At 37.7% G+C, this 27,356-nt stretch overlaps 1 protein-coding gene across 4 annotated transcripts in view; it reads left to right on the top strand.

Annotated features, from left to right (window-relative positions):
* Positions 1–27,356, top strand: part of SMPD3 (sphingomyelin phosphodiesterase 3) — a 114,706-nt gene that overhangs the window by 33,634 nt on the left and 53,716 nt on the right. Inside the window, exon 1 of one of the 4 annotated variants that reach the window (XM_061344073.1) lies at positions 19,876–19,938. The exons of the other annotated variants lie outside the window; for them this stretch is intronic. The gene's annotated coding sequence lies outside the window, so the exon portion shown is untranslated. Of the gene's footprint in view, positions 1–19,875; positions 19,939–27,356 lie in introns of those variants that run through there. 4 annotated transcript variants of the gene reach the window in all.

Genomic DNA, 27,356 nt, shown 5'->3' with positions numbered 1-27,356 from the left:
TATTTTAGGAAATAAAATTTCTTTCAACCTGTAGGGAGAAAAAAGTTATATACTTTGATGTTTTACATACAGACTGTTTAAAAAATGTTTTGAATATTAGATTGCTATGATTCTTGCATTAACTTTTATTTGATGCAAATTATGTTTATGTAATCTTCAGTAATTTTGAGTTACGGAAATTATTTCTGATTAGGAAAATACTATCTTATGCAGAAAAAAGAGAGGACTGAAAGGAAGCTTGAAACATCAAGTAGTAACCTTACATCTTCTTTGGGCATGGGCATTTTTATTCTGTTTCATGATGTTTTCATGTAACAGTGCATGAAAATCTGGGCCTAGGAAACGAGCTGTTACCTGGATATTTTTTCCTGAAGAAATCGTACTTTTGTTTTATACATAAATTTGAAAAAAAATAAAAGGGGATGGGGGTAAGTACTCTTCTTGATGGCCTTAATCTCTTCTAGTTTAAAGGAAGAGGAGCAAATGCCCAAGTTTTGTGCATGTTCCCCCTAGCCTGGGGAACAGAAATAATGTAGTTGTTTCATTGTGAACTCTGAAAGTACTCAGCTCAGCCCGTCGAGGGTTTTCTGAGTCAACCTAAATCATGTGGATCCAGCTCAGATTTCTTTCTCTGCACTGTGGTCCCTGTACTGAGTTTTGCTTCTACCATGTTATCTCAAAGAGTGTTTGTATGCATGGGCTAAATACACTTATATTTGTCCTTGTTCTCATTAATGAAAGGACTTGAGACTTAGTAAAACCCTGAATAACTTGGTCTGACATCAGAGCTGACCCTGTGTTGGGCCAGAGGTGGGACTACAGGCCTCTTGAGGTCCTTTCCAGGCTGAATTTGCCATGATTCTAAGCATATGTAGAGGCCATTAAGGACTTTGACATTTTAATTCTAATGCGCAGTGGAAGTTTGGGGAACAATTCCTTCATTAATCTGAAAATGAGCCAAGCTTTTATAACTCAATAATTCCTAGGTGACTTACTCAAAGTAAAAAGGTTACTTAATTCAGGCAGAAACCTTGTTTCCTGAACAGAGTTGATGTTGAACAATTCAGATGCTCAATGAATAATTCAATTTTAATGAATGCTAAATAATCAAATTCTAAGAACAGCCAGCTGTAATGTGACTTGTCCATATGCTACAGTTGTTGTTTTATGGTAGTATTTTGACACATGTACAGTAAAACCTGAGTTCCCATCCATTAAGATGATGATATGATAGCTGTGTACTACGATTTCAGGTGGTTGGCAGCTGTAATAATACCAACTAATAAGAAGACTGTGTAGCACATGTCACTGAATAAATGAAATTTATTGTTATTTAGTAAGGTAAATTTAAGGTGCAGGGAATTTGTATGCAGTAAAGCGAAATGTATAGTTACCGTTGTATCAATGTCATTAATCATAAGCCTGCAGGTGGTAGCCTCACGCCAGTGGCTCCTCAGCCAAGCACACGCACCGGGGATCCGAACCTGTGGTTCCTTTCATACTGAGCAGGATTACTGTTGCAACAACACAACATCAGTAGGGTAAAAATCCCACCTAGGCGTTTGAACTTTCGTCATCAGTTGCTCGAAGTTGACTCAGGAGATGACACTCTTGCTCAGAATACATGGGTAGAGCCCTTCTCGAATCTTTGTTAGCAAAGACAAGCCTTCCTCATAGAAGGAAAACTCCTATCTTCAAACCTTGGCAGATGGAGCTCATCTACCCTTGTAAGGTCTTTCATCTAAGAGAAGGATACTGTGCAGGGTGAAAGGGCTTACTCTCACTTGTCTGTATGGACAGGTGAGGGTCGAAACAGCAGGTGACAAGGTGCATAGGAAGCTGGAGATCCAACCTTGCATGTGGGCAGACCAGGGCATTGGTCCCTCGAGATTGCCCCAGGAGATGGCAGTCCTGGTCGAACACTTCCTGATTGCCTAAGCAACCTTTTTTCCAGTCAGATTTGCCTATCCCACATGCCCTTGGTCATCGTGCTTGTAGTAAGCATGGTTAAAGCCCTTCCCAAATCTGTGCTCGTGAAGCCAAGCCATCAATCAATGTCATTAATATCCATATAGTATATAAGTGGAATTGTATGGCTTATTATCTATATGAAATATAAATCCAAACTATGTATATTGGGACAAATATTTGGCTGTTCATCTGCTTCTGCTGATCAGGTACTTGGTAGCTGTGTCTTCCCACCCTTTGTTCGGAAAGTTGAGAAAAGTGGCAGTTAGCATCTTTCCCTAAATCCAGGTCCTCACCTGGGCCCCAAGTGTTGAAATCAAATTAAATAGGGAGTGGGAAAAGCACAGACAGAATGAAAGTGAGCTGTACTTAGCTGTACTTAGCCAGAAGCACTTCCTGAGGGTGGTTTCATGATACACTTTAGCCGATCTAATGTCACGTTGTTGTCTGTGAAGGCTTGCCATCCCTCTCTACTGATCTCACTTACTAATAGCATCAGCACAAAGTAGATGCCAGGAATGCAACACATGGTGAGGAGACTGCCTGAGCAACTGTGGCACTGACTTGTTCCTTCACAGAAGTTGGGGTCAGCCAAACATGATAATACGAACTCTGGAGTTTCCTCTCATATGCTTCCTACTCAGAGAGTACCTACTCAGGACTCTTGCTTTAAAAGAGGACAGGATGTTCTTTCTCTCTTTAATACCTTGCAAAACCACAAACCTTCAAGATGTTGCACTTTTAGTTTGCAAATATTACAAATGATCATATAATTCTGTTGGTTTGAGGGAAGGTGGGATCTTGGCTGGTAACCCATTTGTACCCAAAAGCCAGGTGCCATGGTAGTGTGCAAAATAGTATCAGAGAATGGTCCATTTACTTCCTGGTTATTTGCCCTGCATGCTCCTTCTGCACCAAATACTAGTGTGCATTTAAAAGTCCAGCAGGAATTTTTTTCCAGTGACTTTCCCCTTCTACCATGTCAAGGCATGTGCTACAGGCTAAGAGTGTTAGGGTCTTTGTATCCCTTCTGTATCCAGGTAAATAATCTTTATTTGTTTTTCTCCCCCAGGAGGCTGAAACCTTTGTGTAAACTAAAAATCTGATTATGCAAACTGAATCATCATCAGTTCCTACCAAAGAATATCATAGACAAAGGAAATACACCTTCCCATTTTTTTTTCTACATAATCTCTGATGTCAAAACCCAAAAAAATCCATTTTTTTGATTATTTTCTGAAGAAGAAAAGTCTTGAATTCAAAATACAATTATTTAAAATTAATCCAGTGACTTTGCACCAAAATTGAGATGGAGGGACAGACACTCAATTGAAATTTTCCACTTTTGAGGAAATATTTCAGGATTTTAGAACTTTAACTGACCCTACACAATAGTTCCATACAGAGCTTTTCACAGGAGCTCATGGAAGATAGACTATTGCATGTTTTAGACTTTTAAAACCCAAATGTATTTTCAGATGACCGTGTAGCCATGATAAAGGTGAGATCAGTATTCACTGCAGTACTAAACCCTGACAAAATCTTGGTTCTGGAAACCTTATTAATAGTTGGATCTTTTAGAAACTAGTTATTTCGACCAGTGTTGTACAAAGAAACGTAAGGCGGCAGTGTCTGCTCCAGAAAAAGTTTGTCTTGTCCTTTTAGTTGGCAAGAACACTTGGCAAGGCAGGAAGACGGAGAAGGGAAAAATGACCTGTTGAAATCTGAGAGGGTATAAACAAAAGCCCCCGGCAGAACTAGTCTTCTAAACATTAATCTAGGGATGTAACCAAGCAGTTCTGTCTGAGTAATTGTAAAACTTGACAAAGGGAGGGGGAAACAGATCTGTTCTTTCCCACAGGATTTACACTGTATGTTTTAGCTCTCCTGTCGCTTAGTGGAGAATTCTCTCATCTTTCTGCTTTTTTTGGTGTAGACTGTCTTTTGAATCCTATAATGTGGTGAGGGTTTTTTTGAGGAAGGGTATGTGTTTTGCTTTTTTTGGGAAATGCTGTGTTTTTACAAGCCAATAACTTCTGGGATTTAATTTCTCTTACAGTTTGCTTCATTCTGTATCAGGTACTTTTTTGTCCTTGTTTTCTCCTTGGTCCCCTCACCCCCCATTTTCTTTGTTTTCCCCATAGTTTCTGTCTAGGGCCAGAATATTTCCTGATAGCTGAATTCCTGGATAACATTACAATATAAGGAAGTACAAAAACCAGGGTGCCTCCCAAAGTTGGGACTTTATTGCTCTCTACAACTAGAGGTAGTGAGCTGGGGGTCAGTCTCTTCTACCAAGTAACAAGCAGTAAGACAAGAGGAAATGGCCTCAAGCTGTGCCAGGGGAGGTTTAGGCTGGATATTAGGAAAGATTTCTTCACAGAGAGGGTAATCAGGTACTGGAACAGGCTGCCCAAGAGAGTGGTAGAAGCCAGAAACTGGTATTTAGATCAATGTGGAGACCCAGCCAGGCAGGTGAAAAGCAAAGAACGGGACTAGAAGCAGGCCTTGGACTGAATAGAGTTCTTAGAAATTGCCTAGAGGCTGTTTGCCCAGTGGGAAGAGGTTGCATAATGGGCATCAGCCACTGGGGAAGTCTGATCCCTTCTGAAATAAAACCTGGAAAGGAAATCTATCCATAATACGAAGGGCTTTGTTAATGCTTTTAAGACTAAAGTGACATATGGCTCCTACTGCTTGCTTTATTGATGTAAAAGGGGTAGAAATTTGAAGCCTGTTCCCTGAATAGAGGAAAACTCAGAGAAAGATGAGAACATAGAAGGATGAAAATGATTTCTAGATATCCTTGTAAACAACATAATACCACTTAGCTTGTTTATTTCTTTTACCTTTTTTTGAGGAGATTACTACTAGGTTGCTTTCTTTTTCTGTTGAAAGTTTTCCAGTGATCTTTACCATAGGCTCACAATTTTAAAGGATTATTTGTGTTTGGAAACAGTAACATTTGTATGTAATTTAGGGTTTTTTTTAATCTTATAAGAATTCACAGACTTGTGGGCTCAAGTAAAATAATAATCTCAGCCACACTCATAGTCAAACTGTAGAACTGTCCTTGCAGGTGTTGCTTGAATAAAGCCAAATGTAATTGCTATAGAAGTCAGCAGGAAATCTAATTCACTTGTATGTGAACCAAGTTCACAAATGGCTGCAGTGATTAGCAGCATGACTTTTCTATGTCCAACTGTTCTCCTGCAGAAAGCCTTAGAATGGTTCTAGAGCCTGTCGTCAAGAATTCTTCCTGTTGTTACAAAGGTTGAACTTGTCTTACGTAGAATAGTGCTTAAATCAGTCAGTAGTCCAAAGTGCCTTACTTTCTTTAAAGTCAGATTTGACCAATGTATCAGCAACCAGCATGGCTTTTTCCTTTACTTAACCACAGGGTACAAACCTCAGGTTTTAAACTGCTGCTAATCTGTTGATGAATCCCACTGAGGAGAAAAGGTTACTACATAATGATTTCCAAATAGGTCTTTCAAATTAGAAAGCAATATGTTTATTGGGAAATATACAAAGTTCTTGTTTGGTACTAAATTTGAGCATTTTGCATTAGAAATAGCTTGTGGAGCTATTGTCTATGCTGCAGTACTCTTTCAAATAAGAAGTAATTATTTTCAGGAACTGAAAGCGTAGTCCTAATTTTGTAAGGAAATGTCAAACTACCAGGGTTGGGAATGTGATTTGGTTGTGTTTTGTTTTTTTAATCTTCTCAGGAGTTTGATAATGGAATGTGTTCTGGAATGTTTACACATGCAAATAGCTGTGGAATCTTTATGAAAGTAGGCTGTTGGAGGGACTTTTTGTATTCAAAAGAGCTGCTTATCGCTCTTGAGTTTACAAAGATTTGTGCATATAAATTGACCTGCTGAAGCAGAGGTGTGTATTTACAAGATAAAAATCTGGAGGCTTTGGGAAGTTAATGATTTCTACTAATGCCTGCAGTTTTAAATGCACTTGCACAGTTAACTTCTGTGATTTTATACAAAATGTTGCATCAGTGCCTCTGAAGAACTAGTAAGGAGAAGAGTGTAAGTGTCTTTCTGGCTAACTGCTTCATAATAAAGTAGTTCAGAGACAGAATGAAAAGCAGTCATTGTTTCATCTTATCACTTTTGTGCCACATGTTCATTTACACAATTCAGATGGAGACGGTGTAAGACTGTCTAGTCTTATGTAGAGGACAGTGTGGAACTGTGTAAAGGGGTTCTGACAAGTGTTTATGGTTACTGTTGAACTTGGAACTCAGTTGTACATTCCATTTTGCTTATGCCACTTTTTTTTACAAGAAGTTTCTAGAGAAATTAGAGTGCACTTTGTCTCAGAGATACTAATTATAAATTCTGGATTACTACGGACTGTGCATGTCCATAGTAATAAATTACTCAGTAATTCCATCTAGGATTTGTGGGACTTGATGGTAGAACAAAACCATACAGCTGGATGTCAAGAGTGGTGCATTAGTATAAGGAAACCCCCTTAATTACCTGATAACTGAAAACTGCTTTAATGACCATGCTTTGCCACATACCTTTCCTCATGCTTTGCTTAACAAAGTTGAATATCTGCATTTCTGAAAATGCCATCATTTGCTGCACAGTTCTCCAGCAGGAATCTGCTGTGTTTCTCTTGCAGCTTTCCTCTTCGGCAGTCATTGCTGAAATTTGTGAAAGTTTAGTAAACATGTCTCTCATGAATGATAGCAAGGCAAACACATTGATGGTGAAAATGTTGGCTTGTTTTTTTTCTGGGGTAGGTTTTTCTTTTTTTTAATTTTGTGGGTTGATTTGTTTTGAGAATATTACAACTGAAAAATGCTAAAGAGTGGAGCATCTCAGTTGTTGCAGAAACAAATGGCAGGGTTGAGTGAGTGGTGCAGCTGGAAGTACAAAACTAATGTAATGCAATTTATTTGGCTTTTCTGACTTAAAATCATCAGGAAAATCTGAGGCATCTATTATGTATGACAAATGCGCTGGTGAATCCAGCTTGGAAACATAATTTTTGATTACTATTGGGAGTACTATACTTGATTTGATGGAAGAGGCTTGCCAAGAGCATAATGACAATTGCTGTGTCATTTAATAGATACTTAAAAAAAATGCAGTGGGATAAGACAAGATGAGGGGGAACTCTGTTAGGGAAGTGGTTACTCTAAGCCTCAGTGATGCTGGACTGCTACTACCATCTGCCCCTTTCTTTTCTGATTGTCTTACTTGCAAGATTTCTGTTTACATAGTTTTGGAAGATGCAGTGCTTGAATATGCAGGATCCTGTAGCTATAATAGTTTTCTTACAATATGGATGGGAAAATTATCCATGTACCATTAGCCCCCTGCCTTTAAAGCATCAGGAAAAGTGACTAGTGCAAATGATATCAGAACTCTTTTACAGTACACATACAACTGGTATGCCTAAATCAATGACAGCATTTTCTGGTTTTATGCATCCCTTCTGAGGGGTGTATGATTACCAGGCATAGAATGTTTGAGCAATTGGTGAGACATATATGCAGGGGATATTTATTAACTTTTGTATGTAAAATTCTGGAGCTTGGTACTGGATTTCTTTTAAATATAATTCCTTATTCTTATTTACAGTACAGTCTGTGTATATGGCAGTTACTTTCATTTTTTTCTAACAGCACCTGGTATACTATCATAAAAGACAGCCTCTGGTCATGAGTAACATCAGGGCTGCAGAAACAGCATTTGGAATCCCTGAGAGACCACCTATATTTCTGTACCTGAATCTCTATGATATTTATTGGCTATGTAGAAACGAAGTATCTCTTTCATTGCCATTCCAAAATAAAGTAAAATCTGAATCTTGTTCTGAGTTTAAGGGAGAATAGTAATATTGGCAGGAAGGCATTTCTTGAAGTGGAAATAACTGTCTGTAAAGATTGGCAAATTACTGAAAGAATGGCATGCATAGAGGTCAATAAATAAAAGAATAAAAGATATAATTCAGAAAGATTAAAGGGATGAAATATCTAATGCAAAGGACTGGTGGTTTCTTTTAGCCGTGTTGGCAATAATAGCAACAAGGTTCATATGGGAAATCTCAGTCAAATTGACATTGACAAATAGTGCTGTTCTTTAAGTAGAATTTGCTAGGTACAGAGAATAAATTAGATTATTGTTGTAAACTTAGATGTCTACTAATATGTGAATCAGGTGATTTACATAATCTGAGTGATTTTGTATCTAAGATTTTTGTATGTATTTTGCTGTAAGTCTTAGAGTTCTTCAGTGTGAAGAATGAACAAACATAGTCAGCATTTATTCATGGGTGAAAAGTATTCTCTGTTCTCAAAGTGGTTAATGGGCTGCCTAAAACTTGATATAGCCTGTTAACTTTCACAACAAATATCTTTGTAGCAGAAAGGTGAGTGCACCAGGGACAGGAGAAAACAGGAGTTCTTTTCTCACTGTGGCTGCTCAGTTATGAATTGTGACAGACATATAGAAAACTCAGCTACAAACCTGACACTGCACCTGTTGCTCTGCTGTTGTGGTATTTGAAAAGGAATTTTGAAACCACGTATTTAGCTTCCTATCTGAGTATCCCACTCTTTACTGTGGCACTTCATTACCCACTTCTGAGAATCGACTTCCTGGTAATTTTGTTTGAATTGAGGACATAAGTTCTGGAAAAGTGCAGCCCTTTCCAGCCTGTTGCATCTGACCTTTCAGAAGCCGAGGTTCCAATTTTCTGATCCAGATGGTTGAGGAAATCTTTCTAATAGAGTAAATCTCTACAGATTCAAAGAGTTCATTAATAATTCAAATTGCCTGAATTAAGACAGTCATTCCATTCTTTATTCAGTGTTTGAATTAGTGTAATCTGATTTCCTGTATTTCCTGTACTGCCTTTACCAAATCTTATTTTGATATAGCATATGATTAGGCCATGCTATGAAATAACATGTTGTAAGGGGTTCTATTGGAAGGCTCTGGTCATAATAATGTAGACAGTGAAGACTGGCATGTATATAAAAAGAAATCTTTATATATAAAATCTAGAAATGCTTACAAATCACTTGTTTTATACCATTACATTAAGTCATTTGCAGTCAAACGTGAGTGTGATGGTCAATCTGGTCTAACAGTAATTTGGATAAGAAACTGAGAGGGTAACCAGGTCTTCTAGTCTGTGTATCTAGTTTTAAGTAATTTGTGTGCTGCTTAATTATTAACTGTTAGAGCATTCGGTTTTAAAACTGTACATGGTGTTTTGTCTTAAAATTGTGGTTAAATTTTGTTGATGTAGTTTTTTTTTTTCTTAGTTGTAGAAAGAAATGGTTTTATATGAGAAAGAACACACTGCTCAGTTCACTACTGGGATATAGCTGTGTAACTCTCATGTCACAAATATATCTAGATTTCCTAACAATTCAGGACAAAAAAACTACCCCAAAACCCATAAAACAAAAAACAGTGTAGGTTAAGAGAACCTGGTGAGATGCAGAGGAATCTTTGTTCTGAATTTTAAAAGGATGCAGTTATACAATACAAGCTTTGTTACTTGATTGCTCTCAGCCTTTCTAGGTAACAAGGAAATGTGGCCGTAGCCTTTAGTCAGTCTTAGTATGGCAAATAAACTGATGAATGTACATCAGCAGGGTTTGAACTTTTTCTGTGAAAGTTTCTAGAGGTTTATAAATCCCCTTGCATTGGATGTAGATACTGTATTTGGACTTCTGTCATTCAGTGTTTAGAAGGTAAATTCTACTGTACAGAACTCAGTGAGTCAGAAATACTGGTTAACTAACCCACATTGAACAGTCCTGGACTCTTGCACTACAAGAAACAGCAGAGCTCTGCAAAGTTTGAGGTTCATGAAGCTGAACAAGAGCTCAAGTGGAGGTGAAGGACCCTATTGTTCAGGCAGAAAGAAAAGCTCTTAAATACTTACTTGGGTTTCTGATTGGCTTTTCGCCATACTTGCTTCACTAGCATGCTGCCAGTAACCTTCACTAGTGAGAATTGGGCTCTTCAGAAAAGGGGGGATTGAAGGTACTAATCAGAACAAGTTTGCATGTTTGGTTTGTTGTTTTTTTTTCTGATACTGAAAGTGTGAATGCACTAGGCCGCTTCAGTTTTTCATCTTATAAATATTTATTTTCAAAGTGTTTCAACACAGAAAATATCACCTCTGTTTTACCTTCTTGTTTTCGATAAAAGGATTTTCTTTTTGGGGGTTGGAGGGTGGTTGTTTTAAAGTATTTACCTTTCTGATAGACAGGAAGTGTAATAATCTGACTGCTCGATCACTGGCTTTCAGGTGGTTGTACCTTTTTGGGTTTTATAAAATTGAACAGTAAAATAGTAACAGTAACAGTAAAGCATGAAACCCACAGACCACCCCCTCTTGCACACCTGAAGTCATACATGCTAATTCTGCTACCATTAGGCTCACAGCACTATGAATGATCTGACATTATGGCTTCTCTTTGTCAGCAGTTGTTCAGTTATGTCAACATGAACATTTATTCATTTGTATTGGTGGTTAGGAAAAAAAAGGACAGCGGTTTTAGGGATCTGATGTTTTGGAGAAGAGGGGAGGGAAAGTGGAAGAACTGAGACATGGGAGAGATCTTACAAGCAGCCGAATCACTTCTGTTAATTGTATTGCTTATTTTTTAAAAGCTGTAAGGAACTGGGAAAGAATGAAGTTGAGATTTGACTAATGTCTTGACTGCATTATGAAAGAAATGGATAAAATTCTTTTGAAATAGATTTGACTTTTAAAAAAGAAAGAGAACCTGTTCCTGCTTTTCCTTTCTTACATCATCATCTGGCAAATGAGATACACTTTGGAAGAGCAAAACATAGTTGAGATACCAGTATGACAGAACATTTAAATCACAGTCACAGAAATTTCCAGCATGTATCACAGTTTTCTGCAAGAAGAGATGGCAATATTACTATGTGCAAAGTAGTGCAAGGAGGCATCACTTACAGGTGCTGTAGAGTATGATTTTATTCAACACGTTTTCTAACTAGTGAGTAAACCCTTCCTTGCATAAAAGAGTAAGTTACTCAAATATTTAGATTGACAAGACTACTTAATTCCCTTGGTACTTGTCATGGGGGGATATATTATAGCCCCTCACCATCTCTATAGCATTCCCACTACAAGCATTGTCTAATAACTTTGACTGGGTCAAGTTCATGTATATTGTGCAAATGGAGTGTGGAAGGGGCAACACTAATATGAAATTATTCACATGGTCACTGAGGGGATCCTAGAGCCACTGTTAGGGATAAGGCTAATCTGTTTGCATTATGATTTCCAGACCTGTTTTCTGATAGTCTTCTAATATGTAGTGTTTAATTACTCTGCAAGTTACTCTTCTGTGGTAAAAAATAATGGAAGCATGGCATAAGGCACACTTTTCTTTGTTTTAAAATTGTTAAACCTGACATTTTTTCTTTATACAAAACTGGATCTACAAATATGATGGCTATTAAGGTTAACTTAGGTCAAATCTATTTGAGAAAACATCCTCACAAAAATAATTTAAAAATTAACTGAACTATTTTTAAAGACCTTTTCTAATTCTGGCCACTGTTCTGTTTTTCTACTGAATTTGATGAAGAAGGCACCAGAGTAAAAATGAAATCCCATCCTGTCCTTGATGTGACTCTGGTCAGACTGACAAAGCTTTTGGTGTACAGTTTTTCTTGACACTGTTTTGAGGAGTACACCCATGTATATGTATAATTTTATTTTTTTTTTCCCAGACAAACCTCTTCCTTTCCTTTTTGCCCCAAATAAGCATCAGCCTTAAGTGCACTTCTTGATCCTGAAGCTAAGAAAAAAACTTTCATGCCTTCTAATGGGTGGGGGGTGGTGGAGAAGCCATAGAGCCTGCAGTTACCATGCCAACACTATTCCCTGGGGTGTAGCCACACAGAGGTGGATGCTGTGAAATTAAGCTCTTCGTGATAAATAGGAGGTACCATTCGATGTGGCAGTTCACTGAAGCTTTCATGTGCATTATATTTTACCATTTGTATGTTTAATGTTATGATTAATCTGGTCTTTCTGTTGTTCCCTTCTCCCTCCTTGTGCACACTAGAGTTTCCTATTTTTGTGGGATGTGAGAAAACTTGGCATTTCAAAACATACAGTGTATACTGATTTCCATGAAAAATGGATTATAAAATGGATATGATGTGATAAAGAAAGGGTAGCTTCTGACTCAAATGCTGCCTGACATCTAGTTGTCTCTCTGGAGTTGTACTCCACTCTTGTTTCCTTTGGACTTACACAGTCTTATTTTGGGGGACAATATGGGGATAAGCAAAATATTTCACAAGGGAACAACTAGCAAAAATAGCTCAAGTCTGACGCAGGACAAAATTGTGTTTCTGTGCTTACATGTGATTCTCCTACAGCTGATCTTTAAGTTGGGGGAGACAACAAGAGAGTAGGGGGTACTGTTCTCAGTAAATTTTTAAGCAGGTTGTAAATTTCTGTGGCCTTCAGAGATCTTAATTAGAATTGTATGTTATAATTCTATTTTACTATTTTAGTATTTTGTTCTATTTTAGTATTTTGATTTAGTGACTGCTTTGGAAAGCACGTCTAGTACCTTCACAAACTTACTTGAAGGAAATCCTTTCTGTGAGTTAAGAAGCTCAGTTGTTTGGTTTTGTTTTTTGGGTTTCTTTTTGTGTTGTTTTTTTTTTTTTCCTACCAGTTTGTCTCTCAGTCCTCCACTCACAAATACATGCAAAGTACAGAGAGAGCTGTTCATAACATGGTGAGCTTGCCAAGTTTACTTACTTGAACTTTCTTGGAAGTCTATGTTGGTTATATAAGTGGAAATTCAGTGGGATATTTTACTAACACTTTTTCAAGTCTCTTGGGAAGTTGCTTTGTTCACTAGAGATGCCAGTCATGCACCTCCATAAGTTTAGTAGTCTGTTTAGATCTTTCTTGGGTCATATTAGAGAAAACAGTCTTTAACTCAATAGCAGCTAATTAAAAATATCTAAATTGAAATGGCTTTGCATACTGATTTTTGCTAAAGGCATAAAGTAACAGCATGAAATTAATGTTAACTGTGCTTATATAAAGTCCCAGTGAGGTTTCCTTCCTTCCAGAACAGTTACACTGAGAAATGTTCAGTACAGCAGGAAGTGCACTTTGTCAGTGTTTATTATTAAACATTGAAAAGTTAGCTAAAAAGCTAACTAAGCCTATTACTGTTAGTTACGTGGAATTATAAAAAGGGATTAATACATATTGTAGTGAAGTTTTAAAAACTGGTCTGCTAGTAGACAGAAACTTATCAAGCCAAAACATGGGGGCTGTGGTTTGTACCTAATAGGTGCAACTGTGTATACTGGAGACTTAGTAATTAATATGTAAAGACACCTTAAGATACTAATGCATCTGACTGTTTCCTGTCAACCACTGGTTTCTTCTGGGTGTGTTTTTCTGAGATGGCAGCCAGAGCTTCGTGTATTTAAGTTGTTATATTACATCAGGCTCAATGAAGTTGTTTTTGACATCTGCCAGCATTGTGTTAATGAGGCTAAACTAGAAAGAGGGGTGAGTGCAGAAAATCCAATTAGAAGCTGCTGCATAACAGCTGTTACATCAACAGATAGCACAGACGCAGAAACAATACACGGATGATGGACTCTAATTTTGAATATGTATTTTATGTGACGTACGTAATTGCCTGTCTTTGATACCTGTCTGATTCTTTTGGACTGTCTCATTCACACAGTAAGCTATTTTCCTGTGACTCCATACGATGTATAAATTCCTTTAGCAGTTGAGTCTGACTGCTTAGTTATCCACAAAATTTGACCGTGGAAGCACAGGAGTTGCAATTGTGACTTAAAGATTTTCATAGCCCCAATTCTTTCCTGTGAAAGGTATCAACTAAACTGAGGGGAAGGATCTGAAGCTACAAGTTACTAAAAATTACTTTCTCTGTATTTTTATAGAATCCTTTGAACAGGTTATATTTTTATGTTGTAGCCTGTAGGCATTGTTTTTCGATGAACTATAAATGTAATGAACTTTTCACTTGGATGAAAACATCAGTAAGCACATGCCAACTTGCCAGATTTTGTTTTTTCCTCATAAGCAAGGAAGCTGTTGGCTCTAATGTTACATCTTTGGACTTCTCATGGTCTCTTAAAAACTGAATTGGGTAAGGCCAAATTCTGCAGCTGGAACTCAAATGAAACTCATGTTGCCCTGTGGAATGACCACATACCTGCTGCTACATTAAAAAGAACTCTGCTATTGTATTTGTGACTCAGATTAGAGAAAGACTTTTTCAAAAACCTTTAATTTGGTCATGTTAGCTAATGATCTGAGCAGGCCTCAAATGTAGTAACTTTGTAAAGCAGTATGTATAAATTGCATTACTGTCTACAGAAAGTAAACTTTTGCAGCTACTTGAATGGGAAGAAGCCAGGCAACAACAGGACATGACAGTTAAATGAGTCAGATGTTCCTGAAGTTAATCTGAAATTTTTAGCCCTAACTAGTGGTTAATGCAAAGCTTCTAATTGTGAATCACAGGAGATCACCTCACAGAGCATATTTTAATCTTTACATTGTGCATTGCAAGGCAGAACACCTGGAAATATGATTTAAGTGGTAACTATGCACTACATCTGTCTGCCTTGCACTACACAAGAAATGAGTGTGGTATTCTGATGCGTAAGTGAAGACATGCCTCTGAATTAAAATGCATCAGATTGTCTGAATGCAGAAATTAACCACCTGATTGAAAGTGTGCCTCATAAATATTAATTCTAACTGCATTATAAAAATAGAAAGCATATTACAACCTCTAGTTAATAAACAGACATCGACTCCCATGTTCTTCAGGAATATTTTCAGGAGATTGTCAATTCACTTTTGTTGTAGTGGATTCATTTGTCAAACAGAGACCAGAACCTTGGTGCTTGCAGCTTGATCCTAGCGTGTGCTCATGTGCATATCTTTATGTGTTGAGCTGCTTTCAGGCTTAAATCCTGAAGGGTCTACTTAAAACGGAGATTGTATGTTACTAAATAAGCCTTGATATGCAGAGGAAGAGTGAAGGGGAAAATTGCAGTCAAATAATGGGCTAAAAAGGAGAGAGGCACAGTTAATCATAATCCAGTGCTGGCAGTAGGCATTATAGTAAATGTTACCAGTTACATTAAACTGGCAACGCGTTACTCTCACAGGAATCTCTTTGAATATTTAAAGACAGTGCAGCAGAGTTGTGTGATTAAAACTTCCCAAGATGATAGTAAAGTCTGTTGAGTATCCCCATGCAATTCCAAAATCTAAGAATAAAATTTCCTCACTTAATTACTGCCCAAGCAAAAAAACTGGAGTTGAACTATATGTCTGGGAAAATAATTAAGGCCTCTATAATGTGCTTGTGTTTTCTGGTATTGGGGAAAGTAGTTCTGAGTTTTCCTGTCATACTGACTGACAGGTTTCAGTGTTGCTTGATGCCTTGCTTTTGCTCTTAGGAAAGCTCATTGTTTCACCACTGCTAGCAGATCTTGCTAGGTATTGACAAAATGAGAAAACCCCTCAGCTGCCTGAATGTCTTATGTTGCTGTTGGTACTGGTAATAAGGTAGCTGTACTTAATGAGGTATCAAATTCTTCAAATCAAATATTTAGGGTTTCTTTGAGAGGTGTCTTAGAATCGTAGAGCCACAGAAGGGTTTGGGTTGGAAAGATCATCTCGTTCCAGCCCGCCTGCCATGGGCAGGGATGCCTTACCCTACACCATGTCAGTCAAGGCTCTGGCCAGCTTGGCCTTGAACAGTTAATGCCAGTACTTAAAACTTCTTTTTGGCAATGTTAGTTGTCAGAGTACTTGGAAATTTTACATAGTTGTCATGTAATTTAATGCTGTTTAACGGTAATGTTTCTGAAGATGTTTAGCTATGAAGACTGTAGTCACAGTATTCAAGAATTAAAATAACATTAATGCAGCTCATTTTGAAAAAAATTATATGCCACAGTATCAACATAGTCTATTGACTATTGGGTAGAGTTGGTCCTAATACATGAGTAATTTTGGTTGTTATGCTTAGAGAATAAACTTATTAAATTGGAACAACAGCTAAATTAAATATGAGTGATTATAATGGAGAAAGAGAAGGAAATATGTAAGTAATGAAAAAATAGTGGCAGTAAAAGTAATACTAACTTGGATGGGAGAGCTGGTGAAATAAAATGATGCAGAATACAGGGTGGTCAATGTAAGGAAATGACCAGTTGAAGTGCAGTCATGCATGGTGTCTTCACCATTAACAGTAAGAGATGTTACTAGACATTCTCCATTTTGTTTAGGGATTCTCTACTCTAAAACACTTCAATATTAATGTCTATGAAAGAGAAGACCACATTTGAGCAGAAAGCTGTATCCCAGGGGTTTATTTCACTGCCTGTTGTATTCTAAGCTGGGAAGGAGAGGTTATGCTGTGGGATTTTTCTCTTTATTTGTTTATGCAGTTATGTTACCTTTTTTTGCTTATGCTGTTACGGTTTTATTTCCTTAAAGCTTATGCTGTGTTTGCATGCACAAATTGGCATGCAGACATGCAGGGTTTAGTAATAACAAAACATAATAGCATTTCACTTTTTTGTCTGTACTCTGATGGCAACGTGTTTCATTAGCACTCTGATTGCAGTCCTCTTGAGAGGGTTCCTGTCTTGCTGCTGGATTCTGAAAGCACTTGATCAGTTGATCTTGGAATTGTGCTGAGCTTTCTCCCCAAAACTTTCATACTCACTGTCAGCAAGTGTAATTTTTAAGAGTTTGATCTTATGTGTAAATCACTGAAATAGAAGTGGAGGAATCAGGAAATTTTTAATGATTTTTCTTGAACCAGAGAATTGAGACTCTATATGCAGTAGATGGATACTCTTTCTGCAGTATATAGGTGAATAATACAAAGGTATATAGGTGAATAATACAAAGATCTCAATACAAGGACAGTGGCTGCTTTTCTGTGCAGTCAGTAAATGAAAGATTTTTTTTCTGCTTTCTGGAAACCTCCCTGTAACATGTACCCTGCACCTGTGTAATTTTTTTAGCTTGTATTCTATGTGGTAATTTTTACCAGCATTGCTTCTCTGTTCTTTGGTGATTATAGTCACACAAATCTGTTCTGATGGGTATTGTTATTGTCAGAGGATTCTAGGGAGTCTGTGGCTTGTCTTGAATGATGTGTGTAAGCAAGGCTGTGTCATACAAAGACATTTTTTGACAAAGGCTAAGTTCAAGAATTCAAATTTTCAGTTTCAAGGTTTTAGTTTCTGCAGTAGTAGAATCTCACCTGGATATCTGTTCCTTTTCCAAAGCATTACTTGTTTCCTTGAAAGTCTAAGCCATGATGCTGAGAAAATCTTCCAGTACCACTATTTAGATTAACCTTTCATGTTCTCTAGTGCCTTTCCACATTTTACTGGAACCCTAATATTTTTTTTCCTCTCCTGGTTTCCCTGTGTTTCCTACTCTTCTTAAATATAACTGAATAAACTTTAGATTTGTATAATGTATGCGAAGTGATTTTATTTAGACCTGCTTCACTGTCTGTTAATCTGTGAAGTTGAGTACTGAAGTTGATGTAACAATGGGGTAGTGAGAGGAGTGAGAGAGAACCCAAATTAGAATGGAGAGAGATCCACAGATTTATGGAATATAACTGAAAGAGATTTACAAATGTCTTGTGTGAAAGACTTGCATATGTGATTATAACATCCCCTGTTGGAGCATATTTTCATGTGGGACTATATCAATTCCTTGAGAACGGTAAAGGGGAAAAACCACAGTTACTTAATGTATAAAAAGAAAGGATACTGTAGTAGTCATAAGTAACCATATGGAGTGTGTCTGTTAGGAGAAAAATTCATCAAGTTGATCTTTTTCCTAACACTCTTTTCTCACCCCTTCACAAATATGTTTTCTTTCTAGGTTTGCATGTGGGTAGCAGGCTTGTACTACACAAATTACCTTTTAATTTTATTTAAATGTTTTAATAGTTTGTATATTAAAGATGTTCTTAAAATCATAGTTTTCTTTCTATATAACCTCTTGCCTAATTCTGTTTATATCACCAAATTAATATAAAATATTAAAAATAAAAAAAAAAACCCTCAAAACTAATAGAGAAGGACAGTGAATTTTTGAAAGTTTAAACTAGGAATGTGAAAGGCCAGTAGTAAAGACTGTTGGACCCAAGTTCAAATCTAGAGCTGCAGGGTGATATTTGCAAACTTAGCAGCTGGTGCTTATCTTTATGTCTGGCAGAGCAAAGCTTTGACTTCAGTAACACATACCATAATAATTCAAATGTTACTTAGTTTATATAGGTATTAGGAAAGACCCTTTGCAGTTGAAGTCATTATTTTCTACGCCTTTTAAGGTGACCTGTGTGCTTGTTGCTCCTCTGACCTTTATCCCAGCCTGTTAGGGTAACTGTGATCAGCAGCCTTGAATAAGAATCTGCCATATTAAAACAGATGAAAGTTGTGATGTGGGTGTATTTTGGAGAACCTTGTTATTATATCTTTGTTTCTGTTGTTCTGTTTAGTGACAGTACATGACGACCTCCTATCTCCCTTTGTATTTTGAGTGCTGCTGCTTTAGAAAAATCTTTATTTTTTCTAAATTTGGGGATTTTGCTTTCTCCTTGTATATTTCTCTGAGTAATTTCACTCTTCTGCTGTGTTTTGGAGATTGTTAGACAAGTAGTTCCTGTAGGAGTGCTGTGTATTGGTTTGGTTTGGGCTAATATTTCCTCAATCCTATCAAGGACAAAACCCAAACCTGACCATGTTGATAAGTCCATGGGGGAAGAGGGAAAGTGAACAAATCATTAGCTAAACAGCTGCCATGGGCTGATACTAGAAAACTGTAAACAAGAGGTGCTTAGGAGAGTTTGTTTGAAAAGAAACTAGCCGAGGAAGTAAATATCATACATCAGCAGCTTACTGATGCTGTAGCTCCGATTATTGCCATGAGAACTTTTTGGTGGTCTTTCTGATCTGGTATTTTCTCCCCATGATTTTTCAGAGAATGTTTAAGCTTTAAGGCACGAACAGTGCTGTGTCTTGAGAAGAGAACAAGACTCCAGGCTGTGTTCTACCACCTACTTTCAGGACTGTTCCATGTAGTCACATTGTCCACAAACTGTACAGTTGAGTATACCCCACTAGGTGGGTGCTGTCGATAAAGCCTTTAGCTGAGCTATACTCTGTTCATTTGAAAGAGTACCAATGCCTGTCTGCAATGGATAGACAAGGCTTTGGAGGCCAAGAGGGTGGCACTCTTTTCTCTAGCCTTGCAAGATGGTTGTCAGAGTTTTAACCAAGTACCAATATTAAATAAATAAATATTAAAAGGGCTAATTCTAGTTAGTTTCTTGTTTGTTTTACCAGTTATTTTGAATTCTAAATTCTAAAGGAACCTTTCAAGACAACCTGCCTGGGAAAAATAGGTGTCTAGTTCAGAGGGTACCTCTCTGAAATCCAGGTGCCTAAAAGCTAAGTAATGAAATGGCTTTCAGTTGTCTATAAAAACAGAAGTTTACTGTCAGGTCATAGCCAGTTTTTTACCTGTCCAGGTCATCTTTAGAAAATAATCTTTCATCTGCCCTTAATCCCCCATACTCCCCCATGCAGTGTTTTAGGTGATGGAATAATACATCCTAAAAGCACCTGAGAGCACATATAAGAGACTAAGGTATGTAAATGAATTGCAACTCATTACAGTCCTATAATTAGGTAAAAGAGAGCACAGTATGTCTCTGAACACAGAAAGCAGAGTGAAATACTTTTTTTGTTCTTTTTTTAAGGAAAGATGTGGCAGCAGTATAATGATCTTGTAGTTAGATTCTTCAGCACTTTGATATGCTGCAAGAACAGCCATTGTAAAGCAGATTAATGCTACAAAAAGGTGGTGTCAAACACATTACTTCTTTCTTTCATACAGACTTAGAAACATGATTTCCCCCAAGCCTGTGCACTTTTTGTGTAATTATTATTCTTCTGTGCAAACTTCATTGTAACAAAGCATAAATCTGAGGAATATTTTGCAATTTCATTTAGATGAAAGCCTATCTTTAAGGCAACTGGAATGCCTGTTTTAAAAACAGTGTTTATATTTGGAATATGTACTCTGATTATTGTGGATTATATACTCCATTGAAAGACAGTTCTCTACAGAGTGCTCATTAGGCTTTACTTTAACAGTTGAGCAAGACATTATTATAGGGTCCAAGTTGAAAAGTAATCTGCTTCATCAGATTCAGTCTACAGAATAAACTCTATATGTAGAGTTTGTACTAAAAGTTTAGATCAAAATAAAGTAAAAAAGGGGAAAGTATCTTCCAACTTCGAATTTATTTTTTTTATTTATTTTATTTCATTTTTTAGGTAAAAATGTTTCAAGTGCTTCTTTTGATTCTTCCATAAAGCCATGTGAGATTCACAATAACCTGTTGGTTATGCTTGCATTTGTATCACATGATAGTTAACTATGTTAGCAGCAACTATATTCCCAGCACCCTGTGAGGGTCTGCTTCTGCCTCTAGAAACTGATTTCAGCTAGTAATTTTGAAAATGGTCTCACTTATCATAGCTCTGCTAGCAAGTGATGACGGGTAAGAATGGAGCAGGTTGGTTTCGCTGTGGGTTTTACTTTTTTTTTTCCTGGTGGGTTTTGTTTTGTTTTGTTTTTTACGTGTTGGTTTTTGGTTGTTTTTTTTTTGGGGGGGGGGGGGGTTGGTGGTTTTTTTTTTATGAAAGTGATTACTGTAAAATGCTTCCAGTTCAACAGTGACCTTGAAAAGGGAAGTAGATCAGTTTTCAAAGGCTGACACTGAAAATGGTTTTGGTGATAAAGTCCATCTCTATTGCAAATGATACTTGGTCTCAGCCCAAAGGTGATACTAAACCTTAAAAATCGATTCCTCTCTACTAATCCAGTTGATATATATAAAAATTTGTTTCTCCAAAGGTAGAACTAACATCCAGTAACTTAAACGTTGGCTACATATACAAAGATCAATATTTGAGATGAGATCCTAATGGCTTGCATATCATTGCTTGTCCCACTAGTTAGAGACACTTACCTTAAAACTGATTTTTTTAAATTATTTATTTATTTTTAACTTCTGTTTGTCACACTGAAGTAGGTCAGTCTGCAACTGAAAGAAAAGGATGGGCTGTTACCACTGTTACAAACTGGCATAAAAGTTAAGTTCTCTGAACACTGTGATGTAAAGATGGAGTATTTTTTTAGCTCTTTGCTTCAAAGGATAACACAAAATCCCACCTTTGATGCTGTGTGTAAGGAGGGCTACATTTCACTCTTAATACCAAGAAACTGCATAAATCTATGATGTTCTTTGTAGAATAAGAACAAAGCAGTGATTTGTAGTGTTGGAAAAGTTCTGAGCTGTAACACCGAGTAACTTCACTGGTGGCTTTCTGTCAAAGACATTTTTAAAGGCATCTCAGCACAAAACTGTTCTTTATGTTTTTTTGAAAATCCTTGCTATGAAAACAAAGGTGACTTAGAAAGGCTTTTTAATTGGAAAGCCTTTGATAAAACTTCAGACTGGTTTTACAATTTCAGCAAAAACATTCTTAATCTAATAGTTATTTACTTACAGACAAACTCATGCTTTCTTAAATGCATTTTTAGTAATAAGGAGGCCATAATGATTGTTTGGATGCCTGATCTGAATCCCTGAAAAGGATGAATTGTGAGCAGTGTGCCCTGAAAGAGGTGCCTTACAGAGAGCAGTGTTCTAGTGCCTTGTTGACTGTTACATAAACATGTACTGAATTTTCCAGTGCATATCTCCATATTTTTTGCATGTTTAAGAAAGGCTGAAAGAGCTGGGGTCTCTTGGTCTGGAAAGAGAAGGCTCATGGGGACACCTTATAACTGTCTTCCAATACCTAAAGGGGGCCTACAAGAAAGAAATTTGGAGAAGGCATGGAGTGACAGGACAAGAGGGAATGGCTTTAACCTGCTAGAGGGGCAATTGAGGTGATATCTTAGTAAGATCTTTCCTGTGAGAGTTGTGAGGCCCTGGCACAGGTTGCCCAGAGAAGCTGTGGCTGCGCCATCCCTAGCAGTGTTCAAGGCCAGGTTGGACAGGGCTGGCAGCAGCCTGCTCTAGTGAAAGGTGTTCCTGCCTATGGCAGGGGGTTGGAACTGGTTGAGCTTTAAGGTCCCTTCCAACACAAACCATTCTATGATTTGGTCCTTTTCATCATGTTTCCTTACTAACCTGTTCCTAGCTTCCAAATCATGTTGACTTGGATCCCTCCTGAAGTTATTTGTGGTTTTTTGACATCGTGTTAATGATGATTTTGTGTGGCCAGGGTTATCTGTGTGAAAGTTCTTACCAGTCTTGAGCTACCCATTACCAGCATTACTTCCACGAGCGATTAGAATATGCGCAGAAATAAATACTACTCTTGGGCTACAAACTCGGTTTCCTAACATAAAAGTCAGGTTTGTTGTTCATTTATATTGCGTGCCATTCTACTGCTTCAAAAAGGTGTAAAACATTTGAGGACAAGATGTAAATCATAGTAATAGTGATGAAGGGTTGCTCTTCTTCTATTTGTCAAATACTTATCTCCACATAAAAATACATCTTGGTGACTATTTTCAGAACCATAGAATAGTTAGGGTTGTAAAGGACCTTAAGATCATCAAGTTCCAACCCTCCTGCCATGGGCAGGGACACTTCACTCTAAATCATGTCACCCAAGGCCTCATCCAACCTGGCCTTGAACACTGCCAGGGATGGAGCATTCACAACCTCCCTGGGCAGCCTATTCCAGTGCCTCACCACCCTAACAGGAAAGAATTTCCTCCTTATATCCAATCTGAACTTCCCCTGTTTAAGTTTTAACCCATTACCCCTTGTCCTATCACTACAGTCCCTAATGAAGAGTCCATCCTCAGCATCCCTATAGGCCCCCTTCAGATACTGGAAGGCTGATATGAGGTCTCCATGCAGCCTTCTCTTCTCCAGGCTGAACAGCCCCAACTTTCTCAGCCTATCTTCATACGGGAGGTGCTCCAGTCCCCTGAACATGCTTGCAGCCCTCCTCTGGACTTGTTCCAACAGTTCCATGTCCTTTTTATGTTGAGGACACCAGAACTGCACACAATACTCCAAGTGAGGTCTCAAGAGAGCTGAGTAAAGGGGCAGGATCACCTCCTTCAACCTGCTGGTCACACTCCTTTTGATGCAGCCCAGGATATGGTTGGCTTTCTGGGCTGCAAGCACACACTGCTGCTGGCTCATGTTCATTTTCTCATCGACCAGCACCCCCAAATCCTTCTCCGCCCTTCTCTGAATCTGTTCTCTGCCCAACCTGTAGCTGTGCCTGGGATTGCTCCAACCCAGGTGTAGGACCTTGCACTTGGCATGGTTAAACTTCATGAGGTTGGCATCAGCCCACCTCACAAGTGTGTCGAGGTCCCTCTGAATGGCATTCCTTCCCTCCAGCGTATCAACCGAACGACACAGCTTGGTGTCATCAGCAAACTTGCTGAGGGCACACTCAATCCCACTGTCCCTGTCAGCAATGAAGATGTTGAACAAGACCAGTCCCAACACCAATCCCTGAGGGACACCACTCGTTACTGGTCTCCAGCTGGACATTGAGCCATTGACCACAACTCTTTGTGTGTGGCCATCCAGCCAGTTCTTTATCCACCAAGTGGTCCATCCATCAAATTGATGTCTCTCCAATTCAGAGACAAGGATGTCGTGTGGGACAGTGTTGAACGCTTTACACAAGTCCAGGTAGATGACATCAACTGCTCTACCGCTGTCCATCAGTTCTGTAGCCCCATCATAAAAGGCCATGAAATTGGTCAGGCAGGATATCCCCTTGATGAAGCCGTGCTGGCTGTCACCAAGCACCTTGTTGTTTTTCATGTGCATGCCTTCCAGGAGAATCTGCTCCAAGATTTTGCCAGGCACAGAGGTGAAACTGACTGGTCTGTAATTCCCTGGGTCATGATCATTTTAGGATCATTGTGTCAAAAAAAAAAAAAAAAGTTGCTTTTTTTGTATTGTCAGCATTGCATATATTTTCAATAATCATAGTACTTATCCTGCAGATCCTTGGGGAGAGATAAAATGCATTTATGCCTGTGTTGTTTAATAGCAAAGCTAGCTTAATTTTCAGATTTCAGTGCTTTTTACTCAAACTGCATTTGAAAACATGGTTTTCATTTAGTGAAATTAATGGCTCTAAAACTTGCTCAGTAACTGCATGACATTTTAAAGAATTTTTAGATTTTTTACTTTTTTTTTTATATGCCATGTGGCATCAGCTTACAGTACTTGGCGTCCTTTTTAAGGAATGTAAGACCAGAAGGGACCATCTGGGTTATGAAATACAAAGCCCTCACAATAGCAGGCAACACAGACAGAAACAGAGCTGGTACAGAAAGACCCACAGAAGTGCATGTGTGAGGTTCTTTTTCATGTACACTCCCTAGCCAAAGGCAATAAAGAACTTCTCATATATTTAATATATGGGAAATGCTTTAATAATAAATTTTAAGTAGTCTTTCTTTATTAAATATTTAATAAACTGAAATAGCTTTCTAATTAAGAAAAAAATGAACTACTGTTTCAGATTTTATTGTGGCCAAGAAGAAAAGCTAAACGGTAATGAATTGCATACAAATTTTAAGAAAAAAGAAAGCTCTTACAATTAACTGAGAATAGAATTCAGAAAACTTGCAAAGTTTTGCAGTTTATTTGCAGTTTATTTATTGCCAACTGCATTTCTGAAAGCAACAGTGAGCCACTCATTGGCACACAGTGTTTATAAACATCTTCACTGTTTGGAAGGAACATCAAGGCTACTGAAGAATGGCTATCCAAAGCAGAGCTCTGTCATTTTGAGCTACAAGGACGATTGCATTTCGTAAGATAAATTATCTTCATTATGAAGTAACAATTACTAAAGGGTGATGGTCTAGTAATGCAGCTATTCATTGTAAGCAATTTTTAGTGGGGTGATTTCAAGTTAATTTCTAAAACCAGCATCTTTTGTTCAGAGAAGAAAGCTGAGTGTATTACTGTAACATTGTGCCAATCAACACCCATTAGGTAGCGTTTCAGTTTATTTTAATAGGAGGAGATTTTCAGAGACTTAAAGGGGGTATTTGTTGTTTATTTCTTTAAGGAGTTCAAAAGAGTGAGATTCTTATTTTTGTCTGAGTGTCTTTTGAAAGACACATAATTTTTCCATATTTGGGAGAAAATTAACAGGTGAATGTATTGAAGTTTCTCAATCCACAGGGACACATACTATATTGACTTAATCTCCAGAAGAGTTATATGCATGAGGAAATTTTCTCTTCCCCTCTCTTTCTCCCTTGGGATCTCTATAGACAGTAGAGAAAGATATTCTGGCAGAGTATTAGATATTTTTCATTCTTCATGTATTATCTGTGATTACTTTTAAGTATTTCTATTGTTTTTAGGGAAATTTTATAGCATAAAGTAAAAATACTTTGCCCTTGTCTGAATCATAGAATAGTTAGGGTTGGAAAGGACCTTAAGATCATCAAGTTCGAACCCCCCTGCCATGGGCAGGGACACCTCGCTCTGAACCATGTCACCCAAGGCCTCGTCCAGCCTGACCTTGAATGAAAGAAATAATGTAATACTATGGAGGAGGATGGACTGACAGTATTAAACATGCACATATGCATGAAAAGAATTCCAGCAGTTCTTTCCTACAGCTCTTCCACGAGTGGTGATGAAACAGTTGAACAGTTCTGCTAGTCTGTGTTAATATATACAAATACAAACATGACAGTTCATGCACACCTAACACACACATCAGTCCGTGCAGATCCAGTCTTGGGTGTGGGAAGTCATGAGCATGGTTAGCATGGTTAAAAGTCCCCTCTTGAGGACAAGTTTTCCAATGCTCCTTATTGTTTCTTGACATGTCTCCCAGCTCCTGCCTTTTGGCTTCATTACTGAAAAGTTGCCAAGTGATATGATACGTTCCTGTGAAACACGTAACACAGTTAGAACTGATTGGACAAATTCTGTCTTTGGAGCTGTACAATTACCACTTGCTCAGACTTAAGCTGCTTGCAGAAATGCAAAGATAAAAGCTGGCCTGACAGAGTAAAACATCTAAGACTAAAAATGTGACTGTTGGTCTGCTGGTGGGTGCAACTGTGTATTCACACTGAGGGTACTTACCTGCTGAGGTGTTAGGAGCAGATTGTGCTTGAGTAATAGAAAAATCTAAAAGTCAGGTTAGGTTGTTTATCATAACTATATTATTAAAGTGCACATGCCTTATGGATTTTAAGTAATTAGACTTCTTGCTGTCTGTACAGATTATTCAGCTCACTTTGTATCTTGAAAGGATTGTAATTCTTGCTGTCAGATGATTTGAGTGATACCTAGAGAAGTTAATTGATCTTGGAAAAAGCATATGAGTTAGAATGATTTTTTAAAAAAAGCAAACTATTTATCATTAAGAGCTGGCAACTGTCACGATCTCCTTTAGCTCTTATTTAGGTATAGCTTAGGTAAAGCTTTATTCATTCGGAATTTTGCCTAGCAGAGATTGTAAGATTTGTTTCCAAGCATCACATTTAATATATATAGTACCCCTATTTATTTAATCTACAATAGTAACACAAATTAATTAAAGTCTTATTTAAAATGTCATTTAAAAATATAGTAATATACAGGTAGAGCAGGTAGTAAAATAGAAAGTTATTAAATAACTTTGTAGATGAAAGCAAATTTCAATTAAAATAATTTTGGTTGTGTCATGCTTCCATAAAGTCAGCACACAGTACAGGAAGTACAGAACACTAGATAATAAATTTCAGAAGGTTAAAACAGGTGGTAATTAAAAAAATAAAGCAGAATAAATAACAATTATCCCAAACCTCTGTGTACTTCTCTAGTGATTGTGGAGCCCTTGTTTTCCTTCCTTATGAAGAACATTTCTGTCAAGGTCTGTTCTTTCCTAATCCTTGCAAAGAAATGTACCACCACAGAAATAGAAGCAGATACTGCTTCCTCTCTCATACATTGTGTAATCTCTATGCTGGTAGGGTTTTTTTTTTGTGTTACTATCTACATCTGTTTTAAAAACTGTACTGTTGGGGGAAATATTCTGCTTAGCATTTCCAGTGCAAGTATTTAAAACAACCAATCTGACAAACCATGCACGCTGCTGAGCACTTTAAAATTGCTAAACAGCATTTAGCACAGAGTAATATTGCATCAGCTTTGTTCTTGAGAAAGATGGGCAGCGAGTGAGGTACTGAAGCAAGCAGTA

The sequence above is a fragment of the Neopsephotus bourkii genome, unplaced genomic scaffold, assembly GCF_033783945.1.
Source record: "Neopsephotus bourkii isolate Nb327-2 ecotype Australia unplaced genomic scaffold, CSIRO-AGI_Nbou_v1 NB_1863, whole genome shotgun sequence".
Taxonomy (NCBI): domain Eukaryota; kingdom Metazoa; phylum Chordata; class Aves; order Psittaciformes; family Psittacidae; genus Neopsephotus; species Neopsephotus bourkii.
Note: the sequence above shows the minus strand (reverse complement) of the source record. Positions and strands in the feature narration are given on the sequence as shown.